This window comes from Bidens hawaiensis, unplaced genomic scaffold, assembly GCF_021521415.1.
Source record: "Bidens hawaiensis isolate Kalapana, Puna unplaced genomic scaffold, B.hawaiensis_p1.1 tig00022287_1, whole genome shotgun sequence".
NCBI lineage: Eukaryota > Viridiplantae > Streptophyta > Magnoliopsida > Asterales > Asteraceae > Bidens > Bidens hawaiensis.
In genome coordinates this window covers 37970-47373 of record NW_027493456.1, presented here as the reverse complement: position 1 = coordinate 47373, position 9404 = coordinate 37970, and the positions used below count along the sequence as shown (strand labels likewise).

The window sequence follows — 9404 nt, the reverse complement described above, 5'->3', positions numbered from 1 at the left end:
TCACCTACCATTATGTTTTTATGAGAACGAGAAATACGGTGGAAACATTTTTGTGTTTTTACTTTTTTTCGTTTTTTATTAAATTTTGAGTTATGATTATTTTATTTATTTATTTTTATTTTTTTTAAAATTTTTTTATATGACTACAAATTCTTCTCATTTTTATTTCGGTTTGTAGAATAACTTTATGTACACTGTTTGATCCCGTGTAAAACGATGCTTCATTTTTAAGCGGTGTGTGATAGTGATATTAAACTTTTCATCAAAACCTTACAAAAAAATTATTCCAAACTATCAAGTATTGACCAATAATAATCTCAACTAACAATGTGACTACTAATAATCCTAACTTTCAGTTTTGTTGCCAATAGTAATCCTAATCTAACAAATCATTAACTCCGTTAAATTTTTAATGACGTGGCATGCTATGTGTCAATTACATATTTATTAATTAAATTCGGTAATTAACAAAATACCCAGTTTCTTCTTCAATCTATAACCTCACCAAACCCTAACCCAATAATCACCCAACTTCTTATTTATCCTCCATGGCAGCCACCACCCCACGGCCAGTCACCACATCACCACCGCCGGAAAACACCATAACCATCGGAATTTGAACAAAGAAATAAAGGACGCGTCCTTTTTAAGCAACATACATGGAATTTAATTGTAAACTATAGAGTCAAACGTGTAGAATATGATACACACAGATTTTGTGATGGATTTTGGTGTAATAGTTTATTCATCGTGCGTATGAAATTAACTTCTGATTTTAGCGTGAAATTGCCTCTATGAAAAGTCAAATTTGCTTCCTGATATATGATTCTATGTGAGCGAATAGTGAAAATCAGATATAGTTCTTGTGCTATAACGATTTACCAATTGACCTGACGGGGTATTTTTGGTCTGTTGGCAACTTTGTCGTTGAGGTGGAATTGATTTCAGGTAGCCTTTGAAACTAACGGAAATGATTTTAGCCTCTATTCCTTTGTTCAAATTTCGGCGCTGGTTATGGTGGCGTCCGACGGTGGGGAGGTGGCGTTCGGCGGTGGGGATAAATAAGAACTTGGGTGGGTGGGGTTATAGGTTGAAGGAGACGAAGGAATTGGGTATTTCACTATTTTATTAATAACAGAATTTAATTTAATAAATATCAAGTAATTGACACATAACATGCCACGTCATCAAAAATTTAACGGAATTAACGGTTTGTTAGATTAGGATTATTATTGGCAACAAAACTGAAAGTTAGGATTATTAGTAGTCACATTGTTAGTTAGGATTATTATTGGCCGGTACTTAATAGTTTAGATTATTAGAATCCAATTTTCCTAAAATTTATAACTTTATAAACACCAATAATAACAAAGAGTAGACTAATGGTGTGACACACCAATATAAAGGTGGTTGAGATTGAGTTAACGTTTCAACCATTTTGTATAAATATAAAACACATGAAACAAAACAAAACTCATGCACATGAGCATTTGTTAGTCTTTGTAGCTAAGCTAATATATACATACAGTATATATATAACCATAATAACAGAAGTGAGAGAACCAAGTAACTAAGAAAAATGGCAGCTAGAAGAATCTCCGGTGTTATCTCTCGTTCAGTAGCATCTTCAATTGTTTATACAGGTCAAACTCTTTGTTAATTCATTATTAATATTATGGTTTTAAGTTTGCAGTCCAAGTGTTTGATGAAATGCCTCAGAGAGAAGATTAGTTTGTATACGTTGTCGTTTTCGATGGTTTTAACTTTTAAATTATAATGTGTGGTCATGTACTCACTTACTCAACATGTTGATTATGAAAGTTATGTTGATGGGTTTGAAAAAAGATAGAAAATTTTGTTGGTTTCTTGATGATTTTGTTTATGGGTTTGAAAAAAGATGCATGTTTTTATTGGTTTCTTGTTAGTTTGTTGATGAGATTGAAAAAGATGCATGTTTTTATTGGTTTCTTGTTAAATTTTTGATGGGTTTGAAAAAAGATATAAACTTTTGTTGATTTTTTGATGATTTGTTGACGGGTTTGACAGAAGATACATATTACTATTGGTTTCTTGTTAGTTTGTTGATGGGTTTGAAAAAAGATGCAAACTTTTATTGGTTTCTTGATAATTTGTTGATGAGTTTGAAAAAAGATGCAAGCTTTTACTGGTTTCTTGTTAATTTGTTGATGGATTTGAAAAAAGACGCAAACTTTTATTGGTTTCTTGATAATTTGTTGATGGGCTTGAAGAAAGATATAAACTTTTGTTGGTTTCTTGATAACTTGTTGATGAGTTTGAAAAAAGATGAATATTTTTATTGGTTTCTTGTTAATTTGTTGAAGGGTTTATAAAAAGATACAAACTTTTATTGGTTTCTTGTTAATTTGTTGATGAGTTTGAAAAAGAATGCATATTTTATTGGTTTCTTGTTAGTTTGCTGATGGATTTGAAAAAATATACAAACTTTTATTGGTGGGAACTATTTTGTTTTCTTGACTATGATTGTTTCCTAATTAAAAGGTTAAAAGTAGCTCTTTTTGTAACAGAATCTTGAATTTTGAATTTGGGATCATGCTTTTTTGTGTTGACTAATTAATTATTTTTTTTTACAGGAAACAGGTTTAATTTGGGAAGAGAAGTTGGAAGATTTAGTACTACTGCTGCTGCACTTGAGGAACCGATCACTCCACTGGTTCGGATTAACTACACTCAGCTTCTAATTGATGGGAAATTTGTTGATTCAGCATCTGGTAAAACTTGATTCATCAATATTATCTAATAATCTTGATATAATTTTTTTTTATTTTTTTGTTTATTTATTTCAGGAAAGACATTTCCAACCTTGGATCCTCGTACAGGGGAAGTGATAGCCAATGTAGCTGAAGGTGATGCAGAAGATATTAACCGTGTGGTTTCTGCAGCTCGCAAGGCGTTTGATGAAGGCCTGTGGCCTAAAATGACTGCTTATGTAAATAACATTTCACAATCTTTTTTTTTTTTTTTTTAAGATTCTTTTAAGACTTATACTGGTAAGGTATTAATTTTATGTAACTTTCTTTTCCAACTGTTGCAGGAGAGATCGCGTATACTATTACGATTTGCTGATCTCATAGATAACACAACGATGACCTGGCAGCTCTCGAGACATGGAACAACGGTAAGCCGTATGAACAAGCTGCCAAAATGGAAGTACCATCTGTTGCACGTCTATTTCGGTATTATGCTGGTAAGTAATATAATATTATTGACTAATTTGTCATGCATAAGTTACATATGTTAGGTGTTATGAACTTGAAGGTTGGGCGGATAAGATCCATGGGCAAACGGTTCCTGCAGACGGGCCTTACCATGCGCAAACATTGCATGAGCCTATTGGGGTTGCGGGTCAGATTATTCCTTGGAACTTTCCTCTTGCCATGTTTGCTTGGAAAGTCGGGCCCGCCCTTGCTACCGGCAATACTGTTGTTTTGAAATCAGCTGAACAAACTCCATTAACCGCTCTTTATGCTGCAAAATTGCTCCATGAGGTAATTAATATGAAATTTGTTTATTTTACTTTAGGCCGTAGGGGTGTGCACAAAACCGAAACCGGAAAAACCAAAAAAACCGAACCGAAAAAACCAAACCGAATTAGAAACCGGCGGTTCGGTTTGGAAATTTAGCAAAAACCGAAATATTGGTTTTGGTTCGGTTTTGTATTTTGTTAAGAACCGAAAAAACCGAACCGAACCGAAATAACCAAAAAATCGAAATAACTATAACATCTTAACCGTAACCATTAAACCAAAATCTACCAATGACTATTTGTTTAGTTTTAATATATGGTTAATAACAAATATAATTGGTTACTACATATGATTCATAATTAATAATACTGGTACATTTAGTTTTGATTTGAATTTTAATTTTAATATGTATTTTATTTTCTTTTAATATTTAAATCCAAATATTCAATATTCTATCAATCATTAGTTTAAAGAAAAAAATATATCTTGCCCAATTTCAATATTTTGAGTCAAGTTTTTTTTTTTTGCCTAAAAAGTTTTGGCTCGATTAGCAAACCGAAAAAAACCGCATCCAAAACCGAACGGAACCCAAAAACCAAAAACCGAAACAGAGCGGTTTTAAAATATCATAAAACTGAAAGTTTGGATTCGGTTCGGTTTTAGTCAAAAACCGCACCACGCACACCCCTACTTTAGGGTCAGATTAACTTCATTGTTTACATATATGTTTTGCGGGTAGGCTGGTCTTCCTCCAGGTGTTCTTAATATAGTTTCGGGCTACGGGCCGACTGCTGGTGCAGCTCTTGCTAGTCATATGGATGTGGATAAGGTAAGTCATTAATATCTAAATTTTCTATTATAATACTCGATAGAATCTAATGTTTAAATTTGCAGATAGCTTTTACAGGATCAACTGCAACTGGCAAAATTGTGCAAGAACTGGCTGCAAAGAGCAATCTTAAGCCTGTAACGTTAGAGCTCGGTGGGAAATCGCCTTTTATCGTGTGCGAAGATGCTGACGTTGATATAGCTGTAGAACAAGCACACTTTGCTCTCTTCTTCAATCAAGTATGCAATTTATGTTTTATGTAGTTACATAGGTTTGATTTTTTTAATTTTGCGAAATGTGTAAAACACGCACTAATTTAAAGTAATCGGGCAACTATAGGGTCAATGTTGTGCTGCGGGTTCTCGTACATTCGTTCATGAGCGTGTTTATGATGAGTTTTTGGAGAAAGCGAAAAAACGGGCTCAAAGACGGACCGTTGGTGATCCTTTCCGAAAGGGCATTGAACAAGGCCCTCAGGTACATGATTTACACAGGCTCGGGTCAACACACGTTTGACCTCTATTTATTTTTTTAAAAGTATATATGATTATGAACTTTGTAAAAAATTTCAGATTGAGTCTGAGCAATTTGAGAAAATCCTACGGTACATAAAATCCGGGATTGAAAGCAACGCCACTCTCGAATGTGGAGGTGACAAGATCGGGTCCAAAGGGTACTATATCCAACCGACTGTTTTCTCAAATGTTAAGGTACTATGTTATGCCAACAAACTCTGGTTTTATGGTCAAAACGTTTTTATGTTAATGATTTTTTTTTTCTTTTTTTTTTTGAAACAGGATGATATGTTAATAGCTCAAGACGAGATATTCCGTCCAGTTCAAACCATCTTGAAATTCAAGTAATCCTCATATAAATATATAATCATATTGGATTCATAACATGTTATAACATCGTTAACATGAGTCAAGTTATTTTACAAAGGGGAACAAAAATGAGACGGATGAGAAAAATTTTTAGCCACACAAAAAAACCCTTCAAAAAATTATAAATAAATAAATCATAACTCAAAATTTAATAAAAAAACGAAAAAAGTAAAAACACAAAAATGTTTCCACCGTCTTTCTTGTTCTCATAAAAAAAACACAATGGTAAGTGAAAAAAGTCGTGTCTTTTTGTTTATCATTGTGTTTGTTTTCGTCATTAATTGTGTTTTTTTTATTATCATTGTGTCTTTTTTTCTTTATATTGTGTTATAATACTCAACATTGTGCTATATTTTGTTCGACATTGTGTTATATTTTGCGATCTTTTGTCTTTTTTAGGTATTATTGTGTCTTTTGTTCATTTTCGTCATTGTGCCTTTGATCTTGACATTGTGTCTTTTAGTCATTTTTTTTATTTTTTTTGAACGGGAATGATAGCGGAAACATTTTAGTTTTTTTTATTTTTTTATTTATATTTTGAGTTATGATTTTTTTATTATTTTTTTGAATTTATTTTTAAGGGGTTTTTTGTGTGGTCACAAATCCTTCTCACACTTATCATTTTTGTCTTCCTTTGTATTTTAACTTTACCATGTTAACATAGTCAAAGATTAATAATTTAATCTCATGATTTTTATGACAGGGAGCTTGATGAAGTGATAAAACGGGCCAACACGACAAGATATGGACTTGCAGCCGGTGTTTTCACCAAAAACATTGATACTGCAAATACGTTGACCCGTGGACTGAGGGCTGGGACCGTTTGGGTGAACTGTTACGACGTGTTTGATGCTGCAATACCTTTCGGAGGGTATAAAATGAGTGGGATTGGAAGGGAAAAGGGTATACATAGTCTTCATAATTATTTACAGGTGAAGGCTGTTGTTACCGTGTTGAAAAATCCGGCTTGGTTGTAATGTGACTCGTATAATATCTTATATTACCATTACTGGAATGTATCCAATTTAAGAATAATGTAATTTCGTTTATGGTTCTTTTTTGTTTTGACCCTATGCAGTCGATATCGCGGATATACTAAACTAAAAATGAAATTAAGATATCGCCGTAATGGTAATATAAACCGGTAAACTGGTAAGAAAAATGGATACACATTAATACTAAACAAAAAATAAACATAAAAACTGGTAAGAAAAATGTTGAAAGCAGTTTAACATGATGTTATATTGGGTAAAATATCACAATGTCGTAACTCACGGTTCGTTTGGTAAAGCTTTTCGACTTTCCATCCATGGCCGCTTATTGCTTAACCTCAATCCCAAACAATCTGTGTTAGAAATGAAACAAATTAATACAAAATTTTAAAATTTAAAACTTTAAGCAAAATGAAAATAACCAAATGTTTACGACGATCTGTATGAGTCAAGTAGTGCTTGTTTTGTTCTCGGGTTTTTTATATTTGACGGTGTCAAGGTGAAAAAAAGGGTTTATTGCTCGGAGATATTTTTTAACGTTTCGTCTTGTTTATGCTCTAGTAGGCGATTATTTTCTATAGTTAGAGTTTCAAGCTACTTTTGTCCGCTTGATTTTATAGCTTGTTTATTGAGTGATTGTTATATAAGATTCATCGAGTTAATGATTTGATTTTGTGTTTCTATTTGTTCATACTATTTCTTGTTATACTCTTCAATCTAATATTGAGGTTGAGGATTAAATACATTGTTGAAGTTTGGAGTATTATTGTGAGATTAGGTATAGAATTGACAAACACTTTATTAATGTAACAAGAAAACTGACTCAAAAACTCCCGGGTGTCTCAAATAAATGCCTTCCTGTCTTCAACTGCACAGTTTGTTGTTCTGAACGTGGGAAAGACTCCACCTAACACCTGGGGTGATCGGAGGCTCACGACATAGGGATTAGCATGTGAGACCGCAATCCACAAACTGACGCATGGGGCTCACCCTGAGTCACACTTTACTTAGGAACCCCTTTTCCATTCAACATCCACGAATAAAAAAACCACTTTTCTCTTTTTTACGATACTATTGCTAATGCATTCTTTTTGATCTTGTACCCACTTGCTTTTATCTATAGAAAGATTCTCCTTCTCCTATCCTACTGCTTTTCCTTGTACCCACTAATTATATTCTTCGTCCTATCTTGACAATTGAGAAATTTTCATTCGAGAAAGAGATGCACGAATAAAGGATGGAAGCTGACTCGACCGGACGGTAGAAGTTGTTTAAGAATCGAGACAATTACTATAATTTTATATTGATCATACATCCAAAACATCTACACAAACCATATATTTACAGATATAACCCAAGCCTAGTGACGTCGTTCTTGCTGTTTTAAGTCGTCATTTATTCTTTAGAAGCTGTTAATTGATTTCATCTGCTCAAAACATTACCATATTAATCCTGTTACAGTTATGAAACTAAACCAACTTGATTAACCCGTCTGTTGGGTCAATTGTTGTTTGGCTTAAGTGTAAGGCCCAACTCAATAATTAGGTTTTATTATATCTGGTAATGTCTTGGCTAACAAGTTAGGGTAAGTCTATATAAACCGAGTTATGGTTAGACATTAGGTAGTAGAGTTTGGTGTAACCGAGTTAGGGTTCATCAAGAGTCAAACCGGGTTAGCGTTTGAGGGTTTGTAATCAGTTTTTTTAGTGAGATTTTCTGATTAATATAAACGAGAGCTATTCGTTTAATATTCGTGTGTTGATTATCGATACGGGACTTGAATTGGTATCAGAGCCAAGTTCAAGAAATCGATAATCGGTTGGCGGCAAGCGGTGGCTTGAAGTGGAGTTATCAATCGGTGCGTATCGAAACCGAGTTGGGTTTCTGAATCGGATTTCTGAGACCGGTATCTCGAGCGACGGCAGGTCACGGGACGTGCGGTAGCGGTTCATCCTATCCGGCAGTGGTGATCAGAAGAACAAGAGGCTTCCTCTTAGATAAGCTTTTAGCAAGAGAGGTTGTCTGTTAGTCGCGTGAGACTTTACGGCGTGAGCATTTGTTTCTGATTCGTATGTGCTAAAGAAGGAAGAAAACTCATAAAGTCAAAAGTTTTTGTTTCTGATTTAATGGTTTTGTGATTGAAGTGTCACAAAAGTCTTATATATACTACAACTGCAAAGGTCGGTGGGCAATATAGGTTGTACCCACCGCTTTGCAACTGGTACCATCTGTATCTCCACTACAACCCAATTGCTCTCCCGTCACCACCCCTAGGATTCGGGATATCCGACGACTCTCGATAACTTTATCAGGTATGGTGATTACTTTCTGATTGCATATCGATTGTTGCCCCAAATACTAATCTAGGGTTTATTGGTCATGTTGTCGGTGACATAAGCAAAGGAAGGACTTAGTTGAATTCGTCGTCATTCAGGTAATCTACCGTTTTGTTTTCTTTATGTTTTATAAATAGAACTAGAAACGAGCCAAACTCGAGCTGAAGCTTTAAAATATAACCTGAAACCAGCCATGTTCAGCTAAACTATAGAAATGTCAATGTTTCAGTTCAATTTGATGATAGTTTAAAACCGAACTAAAAATCGTTAAGCATCAAAATAGAAGTTTAACAGATTTGAGAGAAATAACAATGCCAATATGCAGCAGCAAATCAAACAATGAGATTAAGCCTAAATCACTTTAGATTAAACAAAAATACTTAAATTGACAAAGAGCCAATGAACAGAGCATAATACATGTGTATCAAGTGTATTTTTGTACATTCTCTTAAATCTCATTTTATTACAAAGGAGAATAATGTTTTGATGGTTATTAAAGTTTGTTCAGTTAATGGTTTAATACATCTCACATATAAGTGATTCTTACCTATGCATTGTGTAATTGAAGCATGTTGTCTCTATTTCGCAGATGGTGAAGGACGTCGCTCTCATTTTACTCGACTTTTTTGTTGTAGCTTCGTATGTATGCGTCTTCTATTTCGGTTGATTAGGTTGTGTTTGTTACTTTCTTACTTGTGTGTTCGCAATATAATTTGTCTTTCTCGGATTTGAATCTCGATTTGGTTGTGCTCACAGGTTGCTTAGTTTATATTACCTCATAGATATAGCACCTCACATCTACTAAGATTTTGATGGGTTATATCAACTAACAAAGAAGCCTCATTCAACTCACAAAT

General features: G+C 33.9%; 1 pseudogene across 1 annotated transcript; it reads left to right on the top strand.

Annotated features, from left to right (window-relative positions):
* Positions 1 to 1434: 1434 nt before the first annotated feature.
* LOC143565132 (benzaldehyde dehydrogenase, mitochondrial-like) lies at positions 1435 to 6310 on the top strand (annotated as a pseudogene). Its single transcript, XR_013141002.1, has 11 exons — positions 1435 to 1643; positions 2613 to 2750; positions 2826 to 2968; positions 3074 to 3226; positions 3298 to 3527; positions 4246 to 4335; positions 4401 to 4574; positions 4675 to 4812; positions 4908 to 5045; positions 5133 to 5194; positions 5923 to 6310. The product of XR_013141002.1 is annotated as a benzaldehyde dehydrogenase, mitochondrial-like (transcript).
* The last annotated feature ends 3094 nt before the right edge of the window (positions 6311 to 9404 follow it).